At 45.4% G+C, this 14,608-nt stretch overlaps 1 pseudogene across 1 annotated transcript; it reads right to left on the reverse strand.

Moving 5' to 3' along the window:
• Nucleotides 1-1,100: 1,100 nt before the first annotated feature.
• Nucleotides 1,101-1,978, reverse strand: LOC307101126 (cyclin-Y-like protein 1; annotated as a pseudogene). Its single transcript has 2 exons — nucleotides 1,929-1,978; nucleotides 1,101-1,774 (listed from the first exon to the last, which is right to left on the reverse strand). The product of its transcript is annotated as a cyclin-Y-like protein 1 (transcript).
• Between the last annotated feature and the right edge of the window lie 12,630 nt (nucleotides 1,979-14,608).

Below are 14,608 nucleotides of genomic sequence, written 5' to 3' on the forward strand. Positions count from 1 at the left end.
CAATAAGGAGGGAATATGTTAATTTACTGCCACCACAAGATGGTGGCACCCAGTCCCCTCAGCCCCTCTGGGGCAGCAGGCAAGCTACAAGGCCGGGCCCACCCCCAGGCAGCCTGGCTGCTCTGTGCACCTGCCTCCAAAGTCCCCCACACCCCTCAACCCCCCAGCTGCCCAAGGCCAGCCCACCCAAGGCACAGGCAAGCCTCGGATGGTGGCTGCACAGCCGCCCAGGGCCACTCGAGGCTCAGGTAACCAGGGCCAGCCGAGGCTTGTGCTGCCGGCAGTGGCAGCAGCAGAGGTGTGATGGGGTGTCACCTTTCCCTGATCGCTGGGTCGCCTCCCGCCCCTGAGGGCTCCCGAACTGTGAGAAGGGGCAGGCCTGTCTGAGGGACCCCCCTCCAGTGCATGAATTTTCATGCACCGGGCCTCTAGTAGAAGTAGAAAATCAAAGATTGATACTTTCTCTTTTATCCCAAATATGCTAATATGCTAATAAGTAGTGCTTGCAAAGAAGTTAATGACAAGTGTTATTCACAGCTTTTTGGTTTAAACTGATTGCCAATGATGACGAGAAACTTCAATGATGTAGGAGGGAGGAAGAACCCTTCAGTACCTAACATACTACAGTCTGTTCCTCAGTGGCTTTCTGAGTTGTTGGGAGTCCCATGTTTTAATGGCCATATTGCATTGGTTCTAAAGGAATATGCAGCAATATTGGAAAGGGGGTTTCAGAAACATAGGAAAGACATAAAAGTTATATAGTGTCTTTAAAGTCTAAAAGTTTAAACTTCAATTTAAAAAAAACCCTCACATAGCTGACAACTATCAGCCTGCATCATAAGTAGGTATCTGTGTGTGGGTTGGGAGCTTTTGCTTTTAAATGTAACTCTGTTTACATTTAAAAGGACAAGGAGTATGTTGCATTGACAAGGTCCTATTCTTTCCTATGAGCATAGTCCTTGCTGTCCATGAGTCTGTTGAATTCGATGTCTGACTTTTAGATGAAAATGCTAATTTTTCTGGTTTTCGAGCAGGAGCAGTGATATTTCTTCAGTCCTCATAGGTGAGGGGCTCAGGATGTACAAAGCCTCATTTGTCCCTCATGAGAGGATGGCATTAGAGCGCTGAATACCAGTGAAATTGTCAGCACTGCAAGACCTTCTTACAGCAGCTCTGCACAGTCTTTGTATTTATCTTCACACAATCTAGAAATGGCCTCTAGGTTCTGTGCTCTTTCTTTGCTAAGAGGAGCAAATAGAGAATTCAGGTTGTCATCTGCTAAGGAGCAAAGGTCAAAGTACACTGGCAGAAACATTAATATTAAACTGAAGTAGTTCCAAAAAATGCCTTTCCATCTTATTCCTGAGGATCTGGCAGTAGTCCACATTCCATACAGCCTGATTGTCCCAAACCTTGGAGGCAAAAGAATGGCTCCCAAAGCTATTCTTTTCCAGTTAGAGGGACAAATGTAGTTCTGAGCATAACTTAAAAGCCCTTCTGACTAAATCAAAGTTACTATTGCACAGTCAGCTGTTAGCTGTGGACACTAAAAAAAATACAAATAGATGGGTAAATAAATTGGTGTTCAGGATCATGCTTAATACATTCCTCTGGAAGCTTTACTCCTGTGAGTGGATGTGATTGCCATCAAAACTATCCAAGGATCTATCTGCATTTCTGTTCTTTATGTGGTAATGTATTGCTAAAGTCACACATCTGACTGGGGTTCTAAGGTTAGGTTGGCTGGCTGTGGCTGTGATCTAGAAATATTGTTCTAGTAAGTGACCCTGGAGACACATAGTTTAAATGGTTGCTCTTCCTCTCTTCTCGCACATCCGTTTGAGATTTGATCGGGAAAATTTGTGCTGGCCTTGAATGGTCAGAAGGGTCTGATTCCAAAGCTAAGTCTTAGGGTATCTCCCAGTCACTGATGTGCTTCCGGTGGTGGTCTGTTGGTGTCCCTCGTTCGGGCCACCATAATGCCGGGGTTCTTTTCCCAGCCTTACAAAGGGTTCAGCATTCTGGAGAAAGGGGCTGCGCATAGATGATTAAAGAGTCCAAGGATGAAAGATATTTTTGAAAGGCATTGGGGGTCAGAGGAGCTTCAGCTGAAGGAAACTGCAAGACTCTCCTCCTTCACTCAGGACCCTGCTTTTATTCAACACAATTTGTCCCAAGGCAAGGTGGAGATAATACACTTCAAAAAGTAAGGTATCAAAGGGTACAGAAGCATTATCAGTTAGGGCAGTGGTCAGCAAACTCATTAGTCAACAGAGCCAAATATCAACAGTACAACGATCGAAATTTCTTTTGAGAGCCAAATTTTTTAAACTTAAACTTCTTCTAACGCCACTTTTTCAAAATAGACTCGCCCAGGCCGTGGTATTTTGTGGAAGAGCCACACTCAAGGGGCCAAAGAGCCGCATGTGGCTCGAGAGCTGTAGTTTGCCGACCACAGAGTTAGGGGAATAGCCTACAGCTGTTCAGGTGTTTGGCCAACAGGAGGCAATAAAATGCCCTGAGCTGTCTGGCAGTTAACAATCCTATTCAGGTTTGGGGGAAGTGCCCTTTAGCCGTTTCCAACAGGTAAACTACATGTGACTCAACCATTTTGAGCTCCCCAAGTCCTATCAACCTTTTGACAGAACTCTTGTAATTATTACATGCTGGAATTGGTTCTCGGCAGTGGTCCTCACGGGCTCTGAAATCCAACTGGGTGGACGCCAGGGCCGTGAGCACTGGCAGTACCACCACCACATCCCTTCCTCCTTGACCGTAGACTCTGAGCTGAGAAATGAAAAGTTTTATTCATACAGCCAGTCTAAAATGTGTAACTCTCCAACTAATTGTAATTCTATCTGAAGTTTTATTCTGTACCAGAAAAAAAGAGGGAAAATGTCCAGTTCCACTAGTAATCAAATGAACTCACATTAGAGTAACTATTAGAGTATCACTTTCCACATTAAAAAGACCCAAGATTTTGTTTTTAAGATAAAATCCATTTGGGCAGCCTGAGGTGAAATGAACAAAGTCATACACTGCTTGCAAAAGTCAAGTGGTAAAAATATTTTTCAGAATAATACTTTAACATGCATAAAGTCATTAATGATTTTGGCACATATTGTCTACCCAGCAAGTCACACTGATGAAATAATAATGCATTGATATAGAAATTGAGCTACTTGGACTTATATAAGGTTGTTTATAATTTGAATATATGTCACTGAATATATAACACTATGTAACTATATAATTATATGCATAAAACAACAGAGTGTATATATACACATAGTGTCTAGAAAGGCCACTGTACTATATTTCACAGAATATTTAATTACATGAAAAAGTTTTCATGCTATAATATTGAAAGGAGTTTTAGGGACAAAATAGGCAGGTTTAGGGAGTCTTAGGAATAAAAAGGGTCCATGGGGGAAGAATGCATAGGTGAGGGCTTGAAGCTGCCAGAAGGCATACATTCACAAAGAATAGAAAAGTGTCACAAAATAAGGGAAGAGAAAGATATATATTCACAGAGAATATAGAGAAATCACAGAGTATGAGGAAAAAAAGAAACATACTTTCACAGAGAATAAAAAAATGTCAACAAATGCTGAAAAATGAGAAATATATGTTCACAGGAGATAGAGAAATGTTGTAAGATAAGAGGAAGAGAAAGAAGGGAACATCACATGAATCTTAGACTTTGAAAATGACATTCTTCAAAAAAGAATGACCAATTAAGAAAACACAGTCATAAATTAAAGAAAGGTTTCAATTAGAAGGAAGCATGAAGAGACAAAGAACTACAGCCTTTATAAACCTTAGAAAAAAGAATTTTAGTGGGTTACCCCCTTGATAACACCTCTCTATGTGAGAGTCTATATTTGCTTCCAATATATTTTCACCCTTTTACTAACAAGTCCTTTTAGTCTGCTAATTTTATTCTTTAAACTTTGTAAGGCAAGAACCTGCAAGGGGGAAATCTGCTCCCCACACCTCTCATTTCAATATTAAGTGAAAAAAGGAAATCCTATCTAATAAAAGAATAATATGCAAATTGATCATCACTCCAAGACACAAGATGGCCGCCCCTATGTGGTCAAAGATGGCTGCCCCCATGTGGACACAAGATGGCTACCACAAGATGGCTGGCAGGGGAGGGCAGTTGTGGGAAGTTAGGGGTGACCAGGCCAGCAGAGGAGGGCAATTGGGGGTGACCAGGCTGGTAGAGGAGGGTAGTTTGGGGGGACCAGGTCGGCAGGGGAGGGCAGTTAGGGGTGACCGGGACGGCAGAGGAGAGTAGTTGGGGGAGATCAGGTCAGCAGGGGAGGGCAGTTGGGGGGGGGGTATCAGGCCTGCAGGGGAAGGCAGTTTGGGGGGACCAGGCCTGCAGGAGAGGGCAGTTAGGGGTGACCGGGCCAGCAGGGGAGGACAGTTAGGGGTGACTGGGCCAGCAGGGGAGGGCAGTTGGGGGCAACCAGGTCTACAGGGGAGGACAGTTAGGGGTGACCAGACCAGCAGGGGTGGGCAGTTAGGGGCAATCGGGCCAGCCGGGGAGCAGTTAGGCGTTGATCAGGCTGGCAGGGGAGTGGTTAGGAGGTGATCAGGCTGGCAGGCAGAAGCGGTTAGGGGCAATCAGGCAGGCAGGCAGGTGAGCGGTTGGGAGCCAGCAGTCTTGGATTGTGAGAGGGATGTCAGGCCTAAACGGGCGGTCGGACATCCCTCAAGGGGTCCCAGATTGGAGAGGGTGCAGGCTGGGCTGAGGGACACCCTCCCCCCCCTGCACGAATTTCATGCACTGGGCCTCTAGTAAAAAGTATATAATATACCCCAACTTTCTTAAAAAAAAAAAAAAAAAAGGTATACATATTAATGCATAGAAAAAAGCCCACAAAGTAATATATCAAATACTAATAGCAATTAGCTCTGAGTGGTGGGTTAACTAATAATTTTTATTTCTGTATTAAATACCATAGCATCATTTTCAGTATTTTCCACATTTTAAAAAATTAACATGTATTTATTTACGATCAGAAAAAAAGTATATTTAGAATGAAATGAGATAGGGAAATGATAGAACAATTATATGCAAAATCATTCATATTTATTACAAAACATTAGGAACTCTCAAGGATTGATTATTTTCCCAACTTTAAAGTTGAATCAGCAACCACATGGCAAATTCACATTTTTGAAATGTCACAGGTGGCCCAAGATAACAGGATGGAAGCCAACTGCTGACAGGCAATCAAGAGCCCTTTATCTAGAAAAGTTACTCAAGAATGGAGAACTAGCTGTTCTGAAATGAAAGAAGAAACCTGGGTGAATCTTTGGGCTGCTGGGACCAATGTATTTAAAACCAGTCTCACAAAATAGTGGAGACTCCAGCCCAATCCCCTAACTTTACCCACAAGAAAACTGAAACCAAAATGAATAACTGTTTTTCTTCACAGAACATATTTGCCACCTTGTATTCCTGTGGTCACAGAGACAAGGAGCCTCCTTGGAATCCAGGCCCTGTTGCCATCCGACTTTATTTGTTCATTTCCCTAAGGAGGAGTTTCAGAAGGCAGTTAAGAAGTTTAAGGAGTTTTTAGGAGGAGAAGCTCTGATCTGTGCACGTGCCCCAGGAAGATACAATGTACCCTCTTATCTTTTCACTCTACATTCTACCACCATTGCTCAGTTTTTACTACTGTGTCCTCCAGGTCCCTGTACTCCCCCAGGTTACAAAAACAGTGCAGTCATGCCACCTGGAATCTGACACTGATGGGGAGCCGCACCCTTGGTTACCTTGTGTTGTCAGCAATCACACCAGTCCTGACCAGCTGGACTGTGGTTTACTTTATATTTATCCCCGTGTCTCTGGTAATATGTACAAAACCTGCAGGTAATCTGAACATAATCTTCAAGTACTCAAAACATTATTGAGCAGAACTATTTATTAATGAGATTAAACATTTTCCCCTTCTCAAATATCTGTTATCCCATTGTATTCCCTAATATTCTACTTGTCACCAAGCCAGACCGGCTTCATCCATGACCCCTCCCTCTAGTGCATTCCTTCCACGAGTGTTTGTTCAGACCTGTTCCTTATGATTCATTAATTCAGCAGGATATACTGAGGGACTTCCAGTTTCAGCTCTGATGAGTAAGAACTTGGAAGTCATCACTCCCATCCTCGGAGCAAAAAAAGCTGACTGAGCTGAAAACCAGTGCCTTTCTTATCTTGTACTCATCAGAGATCAAGGTCACAGGGCACAGCTATACCCCATGATCTGGAGACAGGCAAATCCAAGGTCTCCTGATCTGCACTGAAGGAACTAGAGCCATGTGCTGGCAGGGACACTGAGATGGCACTTCTGATAAATTGCTGGAGGCCAAATGTGGACTAGCCTGAGCATGAGAAAGTCCTGGGGTCTGCGCCTCAGGGGGCCTTTCCACTTGTTTTGTCTGCAGGAACTTCACTAGGTTCTCATGACGAAGAGCCAAGAATGATTCTCTTTTGGCTCTGGTGGAGGAGGGAAATGTTTACTATTCTGAAATACGCCTAGAGTGTTCTCATAACAAAGGCCTACTGTCTGAGGAAAAAGACGGTTCCTCTGGCTCCAGCCTGTCTAGCATTCCTGTCTCACCTGAGGGAGAAAAAAAAAAAAAGCTAATAAATGCTTATGAAGGTCACAGCTTAGAGACACAGGACCGACCACTAAAAGACTGATATTTGATTACAAGATTATATAAGAACTAGAGGCCTGGTGCATGAAAATTCATGCACTGGAGTGGGGGGGGGGTCCCTCAGCCCAGCCTGCCCCCTCTCACAGTCTGGGAACCCTCAGGGGCAAGAGGCAACCTGGCGATCAGGGGAAGGTGACGCCTCCATCACACCTCTGCTGCTGCCACTGCCAGCAGTGCAAGCCTCAGCCCACCCTGTTTACCTGAGCCTCGGGCGGCCCTGGGCAGCTGGGCAGCCACCATCTGAGGCTTGCCTGTGCCTCGGGCCGGCCCTGGGTGGCTGGGGGGCTGAGAGGACTGAGGGACTCCAGAGGCAGACACACGGAGCGGCCAGACCCACCTGGGGGCGGGCCCAGCCGTACCGCGTGCCTGCCACTCCAGTGGGGCTGAGGGGACTGGGCACTGCTATCTTGTGGCTGTGGGCACCACCATCTTTGAGGGCATGGCAGTCAATTAGCATATTCCCTCCTTATTGGCTGTGGGCGCCGCTATCTTTGCGATGACATGAGGGTCAATTAGCATATTCCCTCTTTATTAGATAGGATGCTTCCCGTCCTCCACACCTGACCACCACTTACAGAGCTCCAGGGAAATAACAGTGGGTCATACCAGGAAAAGCTGTGAGGCACAGGCTCTACGCACATTGAAGCCTCTGGTACCTGCAGCTACAACAAAGATAACTACAGCCTAACATCCTGTGCAGGTTAACATAAAGGTTTACACTAGTGGCCTATTGACCCCAGCTCCTAGTACCTGATACGTCATGTCTGGCTTTCAACAAAAAATTACAAAGCATGCTAAGAGGCAGGCACAAACACAATGTGAAGAGCGCCAGGACCACATGCAGACGTGGTGGAGACTTTGGAGTTATTGGGCAGGCAATTTAAAACAGCTATGGTTAACATTTTAAGAGGTCTTTTGGAAAAAGCAGAAAATTTGCAAGAATAGATGGGTAATATAATTGGCGAGATGGAAATGCTAAGAAAGTGTCAAAAGGAAATGCTAGACATCAGAAACACGGCAACAGAAATGAAGAACATCTGTAATGGGCTCCAAGGTAGATTGGACAAGGCCAAGAAGAGAACCAGTGCGCTTGAAGACAGATAAAAATGTACCAAGTGTTTCTGTGTGCCAGATACCGTGTGGGCGCTAGTGAATAAGACAGGCTGGCCTATGTCTCCCCAGAGCTGCCTCAATCCATCCATTCAGCTCAAGTCTGCCTCTGTCCTGTCCCTCCCTCCCATCATTGCTGTCCACCACCATCCCAGTCCTGGCCTTGGTCTTTTTGAAATCTCCCACTTACTCTAAAGTGTTCACATTGGGTCTTCTTACCTTTCCATCCTGCCCCAATGCCAATGGATTCTTTGCATTGCTATCAAAATATAAATAAATAAATAAATGAACCTCAAATATAAAACTGGCTGCTTTCGCTCTGCTTTAGTGGGTACATGTTGCTGTTGGGATAAATTCCAAATTCCCAAGCAAGATATACAGCATTGACCTCTACCTACTTGTATACCTGCAACTTTTACAACTCCCTACCTGGACTTTTATGTACAGACATGCCGAACTCTGGTTCAGAAACTTAACTTACTGATCTAAGTTCCCTCCTCTTAATGGAATGTCCCTTCTCTTCCTTTTCTGGCCTTGCCTAGCCATCTAATTCATCCTCCAAGACACAATTCAGGGATCAATGGCCATAGGAAGCCTTCCTTTGTTTCCCAACATGTCAGTTATGCCTTCTCTATTGATCAGAGCAGTTACCACTCTGTATCATAATTACTCTGTCCGGGGCTAGGCTGTGGGTTCTCTAATGGTAGGAACCATGTCTTCATACACCATGACACAACTTCAACATACCTTTCTGATGGACAGAATTCAATGCATAACACCCTATATTGTTCTGGTATGTTTTCCTTCTATTTGTAGTACACCTCACACACAGATAATATGGGGCACACTGTCTGTGAAGCATGAAAAGACATAATAAAAATTACTTAAAGATAATTGCTTTTTATCATCAACTTGTTTAGAACCGGCAGTTCTATACAACATCAACACCCCCCCCCCCCAAATCTGTATGTTAGTTCTGTGGACCTCGAGAAGAAATATATCTGCCAAGAACTTCCTGTGGTTAATTGGGCCCAAGTTCCTAACTAAAGTCTAACAGCCATTGTTGACATAGATCTCTCATACACACTGCATTTCAAAGAAAAGCCACAGGCTGAGCTGCCCATTAATGTTTCTTGTAAAGAAGCTCCTTGTGCCCTGGCTGATGTGGCTCAGTTGGTTGAGCGATGTTCTGTGTATCAAAAAATTGCAGGTTGGATTCTTGGTCAGGGCACTTGCTCAGGTTGCCGGTTTGGTCCCTGGTTGGAGTATAGGAGGCAATCGATCAATGTTTCTCTCTCTCCCTTCCTTTCTCTAAAATAAATAAAAACATATTAAAAAATAAAAAAGCTCCTTGTATCTTTTTAAAAAAAATCCTCACCCAAGGATATTTTTTCCATTTCTTTTTTAGAGACAGTGGAAGGGAGGTCTGGATGGGGGAGGGAGGGAGGGAGAGAGAGAGAGAGGGGTATCAGTGGGAGAGAGACACATCGGCTGGTTGCCTGGACTGACGGGCCAGGGATTGAGTTTGCAGCCTAGGTACGGAATTGAACCCCCGACCTTTCAGTACATGGGCCAACACTCTAACCACTGAGAACACCAGCCATGGCATCCTTTTATTATTATTATTTTTTAACCAATGAGTTGAGACCTGCACTGAATTGGAACTGCACAGAGAGGCTCCATAATGACCAATTACAATGCACAATTCTTACTTATCAGGACAGTGCTATTTGGACCAATCAGACCCACACACAGTGGACTGATGGACTACAGCTGGGAACACAAGCTAAGCTAGCCTGAGCTGGATTGGACTATGCAAATATGGGACAGAAACTTTGGGCAATGGCTTTAATCTTAGCTCTGCTAAGGACACAACTACACTTTTTCCATGGCAGGACAAAGGGATATAGTGTAAACTCAGGGGTATAATTCCACACAAATAAATGCCACTCATTCTCCTATAGGAGTCTCAGAAAATTCCTTTTCTGGTGACATCACAAGAAGCCCACTTCCTCCAGCAACAGGTGGGTACATGGAGGATTCCCCACTGATAACCTCTGGGATGAGTAGTAGTGAACCTACCCAGGGCTTGTGAAGGGGGAGAACTATCTGAATGAAACTCAAGCTCTAATAGCAAGGTTAAACAAACAAACAAACAACAACAACAAATTTGTATGTGGGATAGAGGGAGGAACTCATCTACAGCAGCCTCCCTTGCCCAGGTTTTCAAAATGTGCCTTTTGCTGATAACATTTTCTATGACTTTTGGTCTCCAGTCACCTGACAGTAGCTCCCAGCAGAGTGTTACCTTTGTTCTCCCTGCCAAGGAGGGTATGTAGGCACATGGAGAATAAGTGCCTGCCTTTTGTCATCCTTGTGCTGATTATGCCTGCTAATATAATATGCTACAGATCTTATGCTATATCTTACAAGGAAATACCAAGGCACAGAGTTTGGTGATGAGTTTCAGTTCTGCATGAATCAGTAACAAGAATGTATTGAGAGGTACTGAATTTTGACTATTGAAAGGTGAAAACCTGAAAGCTTGGAGAAGAGAATTAAAATCAATGGAGAGGAACAGGTAGTGGTCACCTTTCCAGGGGTGCCAGAATAATAGAGGCTGACATTTTAAAGTTGTATCTCATTAATTTCTCCACCCTTGGCCCAGCTTGACCAAGGAGAAAGGTTGTGGAATTCCCTATAGAATGTGACTTCTCAAAGGTCAGGGACAATTGTACATTCCCAATGCCTCCCTTCCCCCATGCTTATCCACTGAGCCTTTCCTGGCAATAACCCTGTAATATTAGAATGAGCATCCATCCTAGTTTCCTAGTGTGAACCTGTTTTCTTGGTATAATTACTAAGAGCATCCCTTTCACTCTAAGAAGTGTCCAGGTTTGGAAAAGAAATTACAAAATCACCGTCCTCAGAATCCTAACATCTTCCGCATTCTACAACTCTGCTTGCACACTCTATTCCTTATCCACGTCTCAACTATCGAATTATCCCACAGCTTTCCTAGAAGAGGTGAGCACATACTGGGGAAGCCAGGGTGTTGGGTATGGGCTTCAGACAGTCTCTGGGATCCTTGTTCAGGGCTATACTTACCCTTCTTGGCCTTCGTCTGTGGGATTATGTACTCCCAAATTTCTGTGCGTTTGCAGTGGCCCCACCCCTCCAGCCAATTATCTTTGTTTCCAGGTTAGACTGATAGACACCTTCCCTACATACCCTGACTTTACTGCACATGTGCCCATCTCCCCCTTTGTCCAGTCCCTCCCCCCTATAATCTGCAGGGAATGGACTGGTGGTGCCCTGGAGAGTGTGAAGTTGCAGCTTCCTGGTGAAGCTGCCCCAATGGCCATGCAGATGCCTTCCCTTTGCTCTTTCCCTATTATTGATAACTAGCTAATGACAACAGCAACACAGAGACTGAATCATTACTGGTCTGATCCAGCCACGTTCTTCCCTGGTGATGACTTCAGCCATGGTGTGTGATATAATCCTGGCCTGGGGAGGGGGCAGAGGAGCCTGCTTGGAGGCTCCACTTTTACAAGGGGCGACAGGGAGACACACCTCCCTTCTGTGCCTCTGGAAGTTGTGTGGTTGTGAAGCCTGGAGCTGCTGCATTCACCTTATGACCATGAAGAGAACTCGTGGAGGACAGACAAACTGCTGAGGGTTAGGGAAGAATCCAGACCCCTGAATGGATTGTTGAGTTGCTGAACAACAGTGGGGCAACCTTTCTTCTGGACATTTTGATTATTTCTTGAAATAAGCAGCATAGTTGGCTTATAGTCTGCATGTGATAAGATTTTTAAAGTTTGCGTAGGTCTATTTCTGCTGTTTCTTGTTTCCACTGGCTTTTTTCTCACGGAGCCTAGTTTCCTGACTTGCCATTTAACTTGGTGCCGAGGCCATTGCCCTAGATAAATGATATTGGAGTTTCCCAGAGGCCTGGGCTGGAGGTGCTTCCTCCATAGAGGATTTGCATTTGCTTCTGCCAGGTGCCTGGGGCTCTACTGGTCAGGGACACCTAAAACCACACGCCAGGCTTGCCATTCCAGATTGCAAATCTGCTCAAGGAAATGAGCGTGGAGCTACAATTGGGACACCTCCAAGACAGCAGTTTTCTTCCTGCTTTTTTCTTCCAGCTGTAGTCAGCACCCAGTAACCTCCCTCTGGGTCTTCTAGTGTCATGGGGACAGGGCAGGCTGATTTCTAGTTCACCCCTGCCTTGGCAGAGGGACCCTTTGGAGTATCAACCTCCAGAAGGGACTGCGGTAAGCCCCTGCCTGGGCACTGACTTCTCCCTCTCTCTCAGGAGGCTGGTGACCCAGGCCAAGAATCCCTGTGATGGTTGCAGCAAAGGTCCTGGAGCAAAAAGGCTGAGCAGCTGCTTCCCCAACATCTCTGGGTTCCGACTTTCCCTCAGCGTTGGGCATTTGCTACCAGTTTATCAGTTCTTTGATTTTCAAGGTGATACTCGTGTATTTAATCTAGGAAATGTTCTTTTCATGCAGAGGGTTACTCTCCCTCAGAGTTTTTGTCACGTGAGAAAAGACATTTGTTTCTGTTTTACATACGTCAGAGTTTTCTGCTTCTTTCAAGCCCGCTGAGTCTGCTCCTGACATCTATCACATTTGGAAGAAATTCCTGTCAGGACGCCTGCAAGTTGGCCAGTGTCTAATACTAGGATTTGCCATGCACTGATTCAGTCGGGATTTCTTAGTTATTCTGGGCAAATATCTACAAAAGGAAAAAGAAATGTTTATAAGGAGATGTGCAAATTACAACTAAAAAGAAAATTAACATTTACTGAGGGCTGGTAGCTTCTTGGCACATTGCCTTCATTATCGCGGGACTGAAACTCTGGTCCCTTCTACGAAACAATGAGATCTATGACTTAAGATGACAGATAATGTGATAGAATAGAGAGAGAAGAAGGGGAAAGAAGAGAAAATAAGGAAAGAGGGAGGGAGAGAGATCTGTTCTGTCCTGTTCCCCCTGAAAGAAATCCACAAAAAAGAGTTTGCTCCCTGTTTTCTGTTGGGGGGCAGGGGGCGGGGTGCGGGGGGCGGGGGGGGGAGAGGGTCAGTAGGAGCACATTGCACAACGATCATGAGGCCTCGTGGATTTTCGTCACAGCTTTTGAATAACACTGCCAAGTTTACTGAAAGTGCAATTTACATCTGGCTTTGTTTCCAAGCTGGGACCTTTAATTAAAAATTGTACTTAAAGGCTCTGTAGTTGTGGTGACAACAGAATCATTTTTAGCTAGACAGGATATCTTGGAGAGCGCACTGGAAGCCGGGGTCCTGGGTCCAGCTTGGCTTTCAAGTTGCCTCTAAATGGTGGCAGAATCTCAACTGTTCTGAGCCTCTTTGCCCCAGCTTTGAAAACAAGGGCTTGACCTTTAGGATTCCTTCCCATTCTGAAGGGCTGCTCTATGAATGCAAATTTATTCTAGATTTTAAAGGCTCGATTGGATGGCAAATCACTTAGATGGTTCCTGAAATAGTGTTCTCATCCCTACACTATTTTCTGCACAACCTTCCCAGTCCTTCATCTGGCTCATGGCACTGGCATGGGGCCTTGCCGTAGAGGATGCCACACTGCACAGCCCACAGCCCACAGCCTGCAGGCCCTGACCCTGGCTGCTGGGCCGCTGTCTCTGACTCTGCCGGCAAAACAAATGCTTCAGGTGAAGGGACGCCTCACCCCTTCCCGGGGCCAATTCACATTCAAGCACTGGCTAAGGGGTGTGTATTATTAGCTTGCCAGGGCTGACATAACCAAGTACCACAGGCTGGGCGGCTTACACAACACATATTTATTTTCTCACAGTTTGGAAGCTGTTAAGTCCAAGATTAAGGTGCCAGTAGGGTTGGCTTCTTCTGAGACCCATCTCCTCGGCTTATAGATGAAATGCCTTGTTGCTATGCCCTCAGATGGCCTTTTCTCTAATTGCCCATCCCTGGTGTCTCTTCCTCTTTTCATAAGGACACCACTTATATTGGCTCAGAGCCTGCCCATATAACCTCATTTAACCTTAATTATCTCTTTAGAGATCCTATCTCCAGATACTGTCATAGTCTGAGGATTAGGACTTCAGCATAGGAAATTCAGGAGGGCACACCCCAGACCCTCTGCCTCAAGTCGGAGCAACCCTAAAGGGCCACCCAGGCTCCGGAGCTCCCTGGAGACCAGCCAAGGCCGTCGCTGCTGCCGATTCTGCCTCCGCCCAGGCCGGCTGCCTTCACTCCCCATTCTCAGGAGTCCCCCCCAGAGCACTCCTCCAAAACTTCCTGTACCCAAATCTGTCACACAGCCTGTTTTCTGGGGAGCCAGACCTAAGACACGTGTCCCCCACTTTTCCTTTATTTTCCTTCTGGGGAATATGACGTTGGCAGCATATCAGGAAGGCTATCTTTCTAAATATAGCTTCATTAAAATGCAGTTTCCCATGATAAAGAGTGACCACCACTGGAGGGATTCAAGGAGGGAAATGGTCTGACGAGGTGGTCTCCAACATCTCTTTTATAAGACTTCCCTGTTCTAACTTTTTGTCACCTGATAGCTCTTACTAAAATAGTCAAAGGGGACAGAGGACCAAATAAAGGTGAAGATGATATATTCTGATGTTCTTAGGCCAAACATAGCTCCCGGCCCAAGTCCCCAGTGGCCCAAAACAGTTTCACTTTCTCCCTGCCTACCCTTCTTGTACCAACTAAGATAGAATTGCAGGTCACAGAAATCGAAG

This window comes from Cnephaeus nilssonii (genome assembly GCF_951640355.1).
Source record: "Cnephaeus nilssonii genome assembly, chromosome: 6".
NCBI classification, from domain to species: Eukaryota; Metazoa; Chordata; class Mammalia; order Chiroptera; family Vespertilionidae; genus Cnephaeus; species Cnephaeus nilssonii.